The 13,678-nt window shown below is 40.4% G+C and overlaps 1 protein-coding gene across 1 annotated transcript in view; it reads right to left on the reverse strand.

The window, feature by feature from the left end:
* PRKAA2 (protein kinase AMP-activated catalytic subunit alpha 2) overlaps positions 1-13,678 on the reverse strand; it is a 531,203-nt gene that overhangs the window by 285,782 nt on the left and 231,743 nt on the right. The window lies entirely within an intron of this gene.

The following is a 13,678-nucleotide window of genomic DNA, read 5'->3' on the forward strand; positions in this document are numbered from 1 at the left end:
TCTTTCTTTCTTTCTAAATTTGCTCTTCCAGAAGAATTTAGATCGTATGAACATCCCCCTGAGTGTCAACTAATTCCGAACTGTTGTCCTTGGGGATATACAGACATACTCCAAACAATTATAAATTGAAGGGATCCAAATGTGCAGGACCAGACGGTCTCCCTCCATGTTTGATCAAAGATGATTCGATGTTTTGGCCCGTAATATTTAACACCATGTTCCAAGAAATCTTTCGTTCAAAAATGATTCAGAATTCTTGGCTTACGTCAATTATTATTCCACTACACGAACAAGGGTCTATTTCCGATCCTAACAACTACAGACCTGTTGCCATTATTGACGTAACAGCAAAAATCTTTGCATCTCTCATCTTGCAAGAGCTGGAAATATTCTCCCGTAACAATGATTGTCTTTGCCCTGCACAAGTAGGGTTTAGAAAAGGTATTGGCACCTCCTTAATGCCTGCACTCTTGCCCACATTATCTCTTATGCTAACTGTCCTGCCAATAGTCCCATCTTTGTCGCATCCCTCGATCTAAAGGCAGCCTTTGACTGTGTTATAAGAGGCAAACTTTGGCAAAAAAATGCATAAAGCCAACTTTCCCCAGTATCTGATCACCTTAATAGAAATGCTTCACTTCAATACGAACTTTAAAGTACAAATTAATTGTGCAGGATCACTTACTGAGGCCATTCCAAGTTGGACTGGTGTAAAACAAGGCTGCAATCTTGCAGCCATTCTTTTCAACCTCTACGTAGCTGACATAGATGAGATATGGAACCCTGACAAATATTTTGCAGTTCGCATAGGGTCGTATACCCTGGCTTCGTTAGCTTATGCGGATGATATCCTGCTGTTCGACCGTACTCAAGCAGGACTTCAAATGAAGTTGGAAAGCTTTTTACAGTATTGCAATACCAATAATTTAACTGTAAATCCTCAGAAATCCAACCTCATCGTATTTTGCAATAAGAAAAAAGTACAGCATTTGGTGTGGACAATCGAAGCTTCTTCTATAGCAGTTTCCATAAACCTACCTTATTTAGGACTAATTTTGACGAACAATATTTCATATAAAAGAATGAAAGAACTTCTAATGGTAAAACTGCTCCCTCTAAAGAGCCAAATGAAAATCTTGCTCTACAAAATCTGCACATTTTTGTTAATCCCTTCATTGGAATTTTACTTGAAAAAAGTCGAGACGATCATGCTGTATGGAGTGGAACTATTTTTATACGATCTGGGTCCACTATTAGATCAACTTAAAGGTTCTATTTGGAAATATACTCTGGGATTACCAGCATCAATGCCAAATTCAATTCTTAGGCATGAATTAGGCCTTAATTCGCTATTGGCTAGATATAATTGGCGCTTACTTTCCAATTTTGCCAAAATGATGTTTCCTCCCAAAAATTCTTTGTACATCAGGTTAAATCATATGTTAGTTAGCAACAACCCTCCGTCCATAGTTAAATCAAAGGGCGTATGCTATCTCTGTTGGAAAAAATCAATATGTCTGTTGAAGATCTAGATCTGTTTCAAGCAAAGGTCAAGAAAAAAATGTTTGAATTCGATTGGGCGGATGGTTGTTTGCAGATACAGAGATATCCCTCATTTGCAGAATATTCCAAATTCTGCCATAAGCAATCTCCACGCCTTACGTATATAACATTGTGTCCTTGTTCACAAGTATGTAGAACATACATGCTGTTTCGACTAGATTTGCTCCATACAAGGGGCAGAATTAAATATTGGCATAAAGACAAACCAGAAAGATGTATGGAGATATGTAAATTCTGCAAATTAACTCAGGAATCGTTAAAACATCTTTTCACTTTTTGTATATACTTTGAAAATGATCTCTGTAAAATAATGAACTCATTTTTGCAAGCAAATTCTGTCCAAGCCAGAAATTGGATTTGGTTAAAATGTATGTGGGGAGCCACTAATGCTTCCATACTTAAGACAACAAGGTTTGTAAATGTTATTGCAAAGGAACTTAATAGAGTCAGCTAGTAAGTATAAACATGTTTTTCATTTGAGGTTGAGCAACCGTTTGTTGTTGATGCTCTTGCTGTAATCTTGTTGAAAATCCATAATAGGATTCGGGTAGTCTGCTGTATGTTTTTTGTGTTTTTATCTGTGTTCTGTTTTTCTGTTTTAATTGTATTTTTTATTTAAATATTTGTAAAGGTCTTTGTAATAAAAACAAATAAAGTTTAAAAAGAAATGGAACTGACACCCTCCAATTGTGATGATTATTCATTCCAGGCAAATAAGAGGGACAGTGCCCCTCTACACCATACCCTAAGGGATGCAAATGAAAGAATTAAACATACAGCTCCTACTATATCTGCGTTAAACTCAGTCTTAGGTTCATTTATAGAGCTCTATGATAAGCCAGAGCACACACAGTAGTTCTCAATGAGATAAATCGTAAACTGTAGCTATTGGAAAATATTATGGAGCCGGTGACGAGCACTGTCTACTAAGTCTGATAAGCATCTAACAAAAATGGTAATGAGGTGGGATGCCCTAGTTGAACAGATGTGACCACTAAGAATAATGCCAGTAAGGTGGCCCTTTGTCCAGTTATAGAAACATCTCCACACACTAATAATGAAAGCTATTTTCCAAAAAGCAAGAAAAGAACTCTAAAGTAAAAAATAATCACATAAAAGGAATTCCCCCAAATTCCTCTGCTTCTTGCACATTACACCGGCAGCAGCATAAAACTGCTCTAAGAAATTTGATTCCGATTCAGGACAGATTCATGCACTTTCTCGATGAAGTCCATTGCTGGAAGTAGTGCTATTCTTAAGAACATTTTTACCAGTTTTAGCAGTGATCACGGGGCTCGGATTAGTAGTCCATTGAATGAGAATGGAAGGCTTAAAGAAAATTGATTAAAATCATGGGTGAGATGCAGATGGCGTCACCTAAAGTAGCCAACACAATATTGAAATCTAAAGCAATGACTCAATGTGAAGGGAAGCATTTTGTAAGCACAACTACCGGTTCCTGCAAATTTTGATAATAAGGATACAAATGCGCAATACCCCATGAAAGGGCAAGAGGAATTTGGATCTGGAATGCAAAATCTTTCCATGATTTGGTGGCCAGCTCCTACCAAGCAAAAAGTAGATTTTGCATTGCCCTCTTGCTCTGGCTTGGTACTTAAATCCAAGAGTGATGTGAGTGTACAGTTTGGGGGAGATTGTAGTGCTTGGACAGAAATATAAATATTGTAATGGAAAGTGACTCTTGATGTAGGGCTGATGGTTGCGTGGTCCGGACTCAAACTAGCAGTAATTGCCAGATTTCAAGCCCTCCACTACCCTGTATGAGGGAAAGCTGTCTATCTGCGATTAATAGATGTGGTTATGGTCCTCCTCAATTTGAAGAGTTCTATAGTAGAAATGGGCATACTCTGGCTTCACTGGTAACTGGGGGCCGTGGGTCAGAGATTACTGCTAATATTAAGACAGTAATTCAGAGCTTTACACCATTCCTTATTCTGGAGTTCATGTTAGGGCATATGAATAATAAAGTGTTACTAATTTGCTTGGATGTTCGGGCCCTTTTTAATGAAATTCCATGACTCAGACTGATCTTGATGAAAGACATTGGGCATCATTCCAAGTGTGGTGGTCCGGAAACAAGAACCGCTACACTACGAGTCTGCCTGCAGGGGCTGTTGCGCTTATCCGGGTCAGACCTACCGGACGCAACAGCCCCTGCAGGCAGACCTTTTACAGACGCACCAGCACTGTTAGCAATGGGTGCTTCCAGCTCCCCACTCCCGTGGAGTCCTCTAAGAACACCACAGGTATGGGGACCGAATCTGTCATCTGACTTTCCGCGCCACCATGACTTGTAATGTCCTGGTGGCACCGGGAAGTCAGACGGCAGATTCAGTGTTTCCGTAGCAGCATCAACCAGCTGGTGGCACCACAGGTTACCGCCGTCCTCGGAAAGAGGCCCATAGAGTTTGGGGATTTCTTTGATGAGGAAATAACTGATTTTATGGCTATAAAGGTCCCATCACAGGCTGTGTATACCGTGCTACTGGAAGAAACAGAGTCTCTGAGAACTATAGGGTATTATCTGAGGCCCATCAAAGTGAACTTAGGTTGTCCTTACCCCAGTAAAAAAGAAAACTCTGCTGTGAATAATGGATCTGCCGGCCATTTTACATTGGAAGATGACTTAAAAATATCATGTTTCTTAGGGAAGTATAAAAGGAAGGTCTGCTTTTCTGATCTGCAGAGACAGGACTCTAGAATGATGTAAGACTGTTTCTGGCTAGCAGCCACACTGTCCACAAATATTGAATTGAAAGTGGGTAGCAGACACTTTATTTGATGGCGTGCACGTCAGTGCCAGTGATAATAAGAGTAATTTACTGACTTTTTTGGGAATGAGAGAGGTTTTTATAAATTGATACAAGTCTGTAGGTTGACCTCCTGAATTAGCACCCATTCTCTCATGTTTTTGCAGGAAACATGTGCTACAAATCAGCTTGATTGGGACGGGTATCAGATTTTCCAACCGCCTGCCTCCGAGCTCAATGGTGGTAGGCCCTCTGGGGGCCTGATTATAGCGGTTGATGATAGACTGGGGCAGCAGGGTAAATATATATCAAAGGATGTAAGAAGTATCCTGGCTGTCAATATTGATCCGATTGATGGGACATCAAGTTGTCACCGCCTCTTAATTAATGTATACTGACATGCCACTCATTCTGTTATAAAAGATGTCTGCGCTATAATTGAACGTATTTTGGAGAATTTTAGGATTGATGCTCCTGAGAGGGAGGTTATTTTAGCAGGGAATTTGAATTCTGTGTGCATATTGCCAGAGAAATGTGGGGATTATGTTCAGAAATGGGGATCAGAGTATAAAGCAAGAGAATGGTAGATACTGGTACAATTTTTGCATTGATTGGTGTCTTTGGATGATAAATGGTCATATGGTGAGAAATATGCCTAGCAGGCCAACCTGGCACAGAAATCAGCAAATCTATCGGACTGACTATGTTTACTATTCTGAATACCTCTTTCATAAGTGTGAACAATTCACAATAATGTCAGAAGAAAAAGATGAGAAAGGACATTAGAGCTATTCAGGAGAACTCGGTAGCCTTGGATGTGAGTGTTAAATCCATGAGGAGGTCCAAACAGAAGTACAATAACTGGATAAAGGCCCATCAATACTTATTGCTGCATCGTCAGGGAGAACTTATGTTGGAAGCAATTTTAAGGAATGACACTAAATGTTTCAGGGCCTTGGTCCAATGTAAGGGTAGGGACAGTTTAGAGTCTCTTACCAATTCTGTTGCTGAAGATCAATTGATAATTCATTTCACAGAATTATATAAATTGCCAGAGATGTGGGCTCTAATTCTTTCTATACTTTGTTTAAAAAATGTTTTATATACCAAAATAACCCAAGCAACATGGAGGACTTCGATCATAGTCCTAATTTTTAAGAAGCGGGATTGTACATGCCCAGCTAGCTATCGCCCCATTTCCCACCTGGACGCCGATAGCAAGATTTGTTTGGTGCTACTTTTGAAGGATATTGAAGCATGGATACTAAGGACGAATCGTCTGTCAAGATACCAAATGGGCCTCGAGCAGGGAATGGGCACAGAGGTTAATGGGTTTGTGATTAATGTACTAATTGAGGTGTATGTAGCATGTGTATACCTGACTCAGGCCTTTGACATGGTTGACAGGTCTCGACTCTAAAATAAGTTAAAAAAGTGAAATTCTCTGGAGCCTCTTCTGACAATCCTTATAAACTTGCAGTCTGACACTAGACTTGAAGATATGAAATAGTCAATCTCCAAAGCAATCCCTACTGCTCTGGATTTAAGGTGTGGGTGTGTATATATACATTTGAGAGTAAACCCACAGAAGTCGAACATGATGTGCTTTGGCGGATCTAGAATAAGCCCCCCCCAGGCCCCTAAGTACACATGGTCACTGGTAGAGTGTGCCTTTATGATTGTCCAGGACATTAAATAACTGTGTTGTACTTTGTTGCAGCCTTTTCACATACTACCCGGTGAGACAAACTAATGGAGAGGGGGTCCCAATTTGAATCATAGATTTTTTTTATTGCATGTAAATATTGCAGCTTTTTGTTGATTCCGCTGTTAAAATGTTATACATTTAAAGTCCTTCCTGCAATTTTAGATGGCCTCGAGGCTAACTAATTTTTTGAAGAATTCAACTATGAAAAATTGGAAGATAGATTTTGGTGCAAAGATTTGAATTTGTCCAATAGTTTCCCAATTGTATTAATCAGCTATGAGAAACACTGACATCAATGTATTCAGTTGGAGAGCTGTTTCCCTATATAGAAAAATCATTATGGGCTTTGGAAAAACTTGATATCAAGTCCTCTGATCACAAATGGAGATGTGTAATCTGAGATGTCTCACTAAATTTAAATGTAAGTGTTGTGTTCTGGACTCTACGGTCAGAACCTCAAACGTGGGGAGGGTTCCACGAGGGAGGTTCTGGGAGGAACGTATGAGAAGAGAGCTGGGAAGTTAAAGGAAGGTGCTGTGACCGTGCTGGCATGCTAATGATGATTTTTCTGAACTTTAAAAAGGACTTGTGAACTTACTTCAGTAAGTGTATTAATATGTTATCAAAAATAAATGCAAGTGAGGAATTCCTTATTCTAAACCCTGAAGAAGTGAAAAAGAAAATTACTGGGTCCAAACTTGTGATAAAAGGGGGACCTATAAGCGGTCTTTGGCTATTCGGCTAGGAAATAAACATCCTGGCATTGTGCAGTCGTTAATTGCTCAATGCCCCGACATGCGTCTATTCAGCGTTTTTAACTTATTACATACTTGTGAGATATTGTATGTTAGGGCTCTCAGTGCAGACAACAATTGTAGATTCTGCCACTTGGCCATAGAGACACTAAAACACATTTGTATCCATTGTTCTGTAGTGCAGCCACTGAGAGAACAGTTGTTTTCAAAGTGTGTACATGATGTTATTCACCTAAATGAACTTTCTTATTGGCACAGGATCCTCAGTGGTCTCCTGGCATCTCTTTTAAATGCTACCATTTCCTTTTTAAAATCCTTGAAATTGATTGACGATTTTTAACAGGGATTGATTTATTTTTTTATTTTTGGATTTTAACTTATTGTTTTCCGTGTGGAAATGTTTTGGGATGATTGTATATTGCTTTTCATTGTTGTGTATTCTTTGTATAAGGTTTTTATAAAGCATTACAATAAATAAAATGTGATTGCAGTGTTTGTGATGCCACAAATCCATTCATGCAAAGAAGTGGCAGTGGTAATGCGTGTGATGTGAAATATACTGTATGTGCAGACAATCTGTGATATCACAATGGCTGGTGGATCAACAGCAACCTCTGAAGCATCCTCCTATATAACACTCTAAGGTTCTTAATTTTGTAGTCTACAATGATAACGTTGTGCGCCCGCGGTTATTTGTGCTTGGGAACTACTACTTCCATGATTCTTCGTTCACTTCTGTAGTCCAGGGAATTTCGTATGCAGCACACCCAGACTCAATTCTATGGAGGAACATGCACAGCCTTCCAAGAACAACTTGTGGTTTACAAGCAGACATTTGTTGGTTTGTGTGGGGGTACTACAGGGCATTCATGTCACTCAATTTGGAGGCATTCCCCTACGGCTTTGTATTGTTTGCTTCACGAATTCTGTCCCATGGTATTTATGTTAGCCAGATGCAACAATTTGCACAGCTTCTCATTTGTCCTAGTCGATGCTTACACTTATCCATGTTAACCGAGAAATGCTCCTTTTCTCAACTAAACCAGTGACCACATATGGTATACTTCATAGAGTGCCCCATTGATAATCAAATAACTATGATAAACATCTCTTTCATTTATGGGGTCCACTGATCAGCTGGCTCTTATGTGGAGTGGCAAGACTTGTCACTTCAGTGATCTGCAAATGTGGTGTTGTATCCAATTATCATTACCACATGTGACACCATATGCTTTGATATTCGAAATGTGGTTTGTTGCAACATATCCCACATGCTATATTTTATTTATTTATTTTATTTATAGCGTGTGTCATGCCCTGACCGAAAGGGATCACAGCGGTTGTACAGTACGCAGCAGGATAAAAGACATTGGGCAATCAGAAGGTACAAGGGGGAAGGGAAGGTGGAGCAGGTAATGGAGACATTATTCATATTTATTAAAGAGCCAGGTTTTGACTAGTTTCTTAAAGATGGCGCAGGAGGTTTTATCACTGATATGAGGTGGAAGAGAGTTTCGCAAGTATGGGGCCAGTGACCACAAAGCTGACACCTCCAGAGCTGGATTTTTAAAATCTTGGAATCACAAGCAATGTATTTTGAGAGGAGCGGAGAATACATGCATGGTGTTTCAGCGAGAAGCTCTTGTTCAAGTAGATGGGGGTACATTGCAGTTGCAGCGATGCACCACTGAAAGAGTTTGAAACTTGATGCAAGCTTTAATGTGTAGCCATTTGGATTCATGTCTGTGGGCCATGATGTGATCGGAACGGTGCAGTCCCAAGGCTGCACAAAGGGTTTTATTTTGGAGGAGTTGCAGGTTAGATAGGTTTGTTGAAGAAGTGCCCATAAGAAGGATATTGCAGCAGTCAAGCTTGCTGATGATAAGAGCTCTTGTTAGTGTAAGACACTTGAGTGTGGATAGGAATTGTCTGCTCAAGTAAATGTGCTTAGCAGTGTACATAGTGGATAAGGCAAAACATTGATGTGTTTAGGCATGTTGAGTTCAGTATCCACATATACCCCCAGTGTTTTAACTTGTTTGCAAATAGGAATGGAGGTGCCATCAATAGAGATAGCAAAGATGGACAAGGAGGGCTTATTGAGGTGAAAAGTGAAGCCTACAATGACAAGTTCAGTCTTATCATGGTTCAGACAAAGATTGTGGGTGGCCATCCAGTTTTGGATGGTGGCATATATCTTGATGATGATTTCCTCAGCATGGTTGCCAGTGATGGGGTGAGTAGTTGAGTGTCATGGGCAAAGTTGGTGTATGTGATGTCAAGAGAGTCAAGGATGTCAAAGAGTGGCTTGGTATAGGTGTTCTAGAGGGTTGGGGACAAGCAATAGCCTTGGGGGACACCCAGAGGGGCTGGTAATGGGTATGCAGCTGAGTTTTCAATGCAAAATCTTGAAGTACGATCTCCAAGGAAAGATTTCACCCAGGCAATGGCTTCCATGGAAAAAAAGGAAATGAGATCCCAAGTGTTGGCAGAGCATATCCTGGTCAAGTCAAAAGCTGCAGAAAGGTCAATGAGGAGGAGTATGACAAGATTGCCTGCATTTCGGATGCTGTCCAACTGTATTTTAAGGTCCAGTAGGGCAATTGTACTGCTGTGATTGGAACGGAACTCTGATTGTCTTGAGCCAAGAAGATAATTGGCTTCGTTGAAGTGTTGGACTTGGGAATAGGTGAAACAGTCAAAAATTTTGAACAGAAATTGTACTGTGGTGATGGGGCGGTAGATTGTGGGTATGGCAGGATCAAGTGAAGGTTTTTTAAGGGGAGGGGTGATCCAGGCGGATATGTTGCATTTGGGCACACTGCTAGTCTTGAAGGAGGAATTCACAAAGTCAGTAATGATTGGAGATATAGTAGGTGCACACATTTTCACAATCTGCAGTAAACAAGAGTCAACATTGCAGTTACATGCTTTTAGGGATAAAATAGACTTCAGTATGTGCTCTTCAGAGACTTGGGAGAAGAAGAAAGGTGTAATATCAGTGGGGAGAGGAGCGTTGGAGGGGTTGGTGGTGGCAGGGCCAGGCACTTTGGTGGCAAGTTGTTTTTGTAGGTTGATTTTGTTGGCAAGGGCGTCCTGAATGGTCGTACACCAATCTGTGTGCTTCTGAACATTTGTGTTGGAGCTGGCCTGGTTCCCTAGTTCTTGCAGGATTGAGAAAAGTTCTTTTGAGTCAGAGCTAGCGTTAGCAATCCCACAATTGTAGAAATTGGCCTTAAGGGAATAGACCGCTTTTTCGTAGGTCTTGGTAGCTGAGACTAGGTTGGTGTGGTTGTTTTGTGAGGGATTTATTCGGTCAAGGTGTTTACAGGATCTCATGACTCTGCAAATTGAGACAAGCCCATCTGAGAAATAGGGGTTTGTGGGTTTGCGTGGTTTGGGAATTTATGATTTGAGTGGCACATGTTGATCGATCAAAAGGTGGAGACTCTGGCGGTAATGGTGAGCAAATGCTCCTGCAGTGTTATTAACAATTTGTGTTGATGAGAGCATGAAGAAGAGGGTGGAAATGAGAAGCTCATGAGTGAGTTTTTAAGTGTTATGGACCAGGATCAGGCTGGATGCTGGAACAGTAGAAGTAGGGGGAGTGGGATGTAGCATAGCAATTTCAATGAGAAAGTGGTCGGACGAGGTCACAGGCAAGATGGTGGAGATTTTGAGGGAGACGTTGTTGGCAATAATAAGATTGATATTTCAAGAATGTAGACTACAAGTAATGGTACAAAGAATGTATTGTTTTGTGGTTTCTTCAGCAAAGAGCACATCTGTATTCTCGCAAATACATTGGTGCTGATTCACAAAGACTAACTGCTCCATTACTCCTGGAGACAAACTATGCGATTCAAATAAATGTTCACTGGTACATAATCCTCTAAAGAGAAGTGTAAATCAGAATGTATTCAAAGTTACTATATGTAATGTCTTTATGAATGAAATAGTATCTCTCCAGGAGTTGCTCGGGGTGCCTCCCAGCGACATCCTTTTGAATTAGTCCCATTTTATGATGTAAAAAATTTACATTGGTGGTAAGGTTAGTGCAACGTTCACCCGAATGAGTTCATCTTGGGACCTAAGTTCCTCTTTATCTTAGGGTTTTAGTCCAAATTTCATCCAAACACATGGCGTACACAGGTGTGTGAAATATGACTTCATTGAGAATACGAGAGATGAAACATCTGTTTTTTTTATTGCTTTTCAAAAAAATTTGAATATTCTTTTTTAAATATTTTTAATGATTTCTTCAAAGAGATTAACACAATGGGGTTATGGTCAAAATGGGATAATGGTAATAATAAGAACCAAAAAACTGTGGGATTTTTCCCCACAACATCAGTTGAGGCGATATGCATTGGGTTAGTATTTATTACTATGCAGACCCATTTGAAAATACACTGTAGCTTACCTTACCTCAAATTGCTTGAGCAAAGTAATAATGACGATTCTCCATATTTTGAGTATTATCAAATATTATGTTCAGAAGGTCCCACAGTGATGAGAGAATGGCTTGAAAATATTGAAAAATGTCATCAGGATATTGGATTTGGTGCAAATGACGCAGTTAACATCGGGATGGATATCAAATAAATAAAACGCAAAGCTGAGCAATGGAATCGAATAAAAACATTACATACTAATCTAGCAAAACCACATAATCTAAATATACTACTCAAGGTTACACCAATAGAATACCATTTAAATATATTTATAAAGTTAGAAACTCAAAGGGGCAGCGTTTTATAATGAAACTACGTTTCTAACAGTTGCCTACTTTTGAATGCAGAGGGGTCTGGATGAAGATCCCAGATGCGGAAATACTTGATCATATTTTTAATACTAGCATTAACTCCACCCGTCATTTACTTACTTTGTGTTTGAAACTTGAGAATATATACACTAAAGGCTACCATGAGTTTGTGACAGACCTTAGAAATATTCAGAAAGACCAAGTTTGGTGACCAGTATATTACGGAGAAACCTTGAAACTGAATTATGCTGTAATGTATTTTATTTTTTTTAAATTATATTGTATGTTTTTATTTGATAAGTTAATGGTATTTTACCAATAAACCTAAATAAAAAAAATAAAAGAAATAATGTGCATCTTGCCACCACAAGTAGCTAATCATTTCACATGTTTCTCCAACTAACAAAGGGCTTTAGGAGTGCTGTGCAGTGCCGAGAGATCGATAACATGCAATCTAGAGGAGAGGGAATGCTGCTCACCTAGCCACTTTAAAAGCAGTAAGATTGGCCTTAGTCCTAGAAGGTCGGCATGATTGAATCTCACTCGAACAATCCACTCAGCAAATCTAATGAGGTACTCATGCACGTTTATCGGTGAGATCATGTTCTCATTTGATGCAGGTACTCACACAAGGATGCTTGTGAGTTCTTAGGTGGAATGTGAGCTTGTATGCATATAAAGGAACATGCAATCTCATTTTTGCTTAGTTGGTTGTGTTTGACAGCAGGATGGCGTGGGGAGCACGGGGTTCTGGAGGGAGATTAGGGGGTCATTTATTTTCATGCCACGGAACAGGATTGTGTGTTCTGTGTTTAGTTGTGTGTGTGTATGAAATATTTTTATTTGCATTGGTTTGAAAAGCTATTTAGCTTTGTGAAAACAGTTTGATCTTGTATACAAGTTTGTTTTAGGAAGACACATTTCTTTTTTTGCAAGGGAAACTTTTTGCTGCATGATTTTGTTTTAAATTGAGGAAAATGGCAGGGTGGGGGACTGAAGATGCTCCGCTGTTGGCCTTCTAACTCGAATTTGAAATTTTGAGGCACAATACGATATCATATTTGATATGGTGTGGGAAATAAGAAATCAACCACCTCCAAAAGATATGACTCATATTAGGGTTAATGATGAAGGGGCTTATGCTGGCAATGGTGTTGATGATGGGGGTGGGGCCTGTCATGGTGGGATTGGGAATGATGTTGATAATGATGATACGTGGTAGGAGCAGGGGGAGCAGAGGAAGAAGGAAGAAGAACATCCAGGTATGAGGTTGGCGGAGGAGTATCATACAGTAGTGACAGAGGAATAACAGAGGGAGATGCATGCAGGAGATGTGGTGGGGAAACAGTGGGAGGAGCAGTATCCAGGAGAGATGGTCGATGGAGAGCATGGAGGTGGGAGAGCGGTGACTAGGTCAGAACAGGCAATAGTGCAGTTGACAGGGGGAGGAGCCACTCGGGTTAATAAGAGTGAAAGGAAGGCCCATGACACTCTTGCGAAACATGTATGGCAGGAATAACACTCGCTTTTTGTTGGCATCTTCGATGTCCTGGGTTTATTTTAATGTGCCAGTGGGCTTTTGCCAGCGGAGGCTGAAACTGTCATGAGCACCCTGCTTGTCCAGTTTCAAAGCGCTGTATTAGACCGAACCCCGTGTTGCATGGTGTTGTCTTGTTCTCAAGGAAAGCACATTTTCCCTGAGCTCTCCTCTGGCCTCCGAGCAAATTGTGTATGCTTGACGCCTTACCTGCAGAAGCGCATTAGAAATCGAGTGTGGGTCCCTTGATCTGTGGGACCACACACAAATATTTCTGTGCACCCCATTCCCTGTATGAGTGTCTAAGCGACTGTGTACCCCATTCCTATGGTAGTGCGTACAAATGTGTATTTGTGTGTGTGTGTGTGTGTATGTGTGTGTGTGTCCTTCCTCGGGTCGCGAGGGTATTGCTTGTATGTGCACCTCCATTCCTGCAGCAGTGTACCAAAATGTGTGTGCGTGCCACCTTCCCTTTGGCAGTGCATTCAAAATGGTGTGTGCACCCTTGTGTGATTGCAGCAAAATGTGTTGTGCACCACTTCCTTCAGGGAGTGAGTTATAAATTGGGTGTACCCTGTT

The sequence above is a fragment of the Ambystoma mexicanum genome, chromosome 1q (assembly GCF_040938575.1).
Source record: "Ambystoma mexicanum isolate Mex_15411 chromosome 1q, UKY_AmexF1_1, whole genome shotgun sequence".
In the NCBI taxonomy this organism is placed as follows: Eukaryota; Metazoa; Chordata; class Amphibia; order Caudata; family Ambystomatidae; genus Ambystoma; species Ambystoma mexicanum.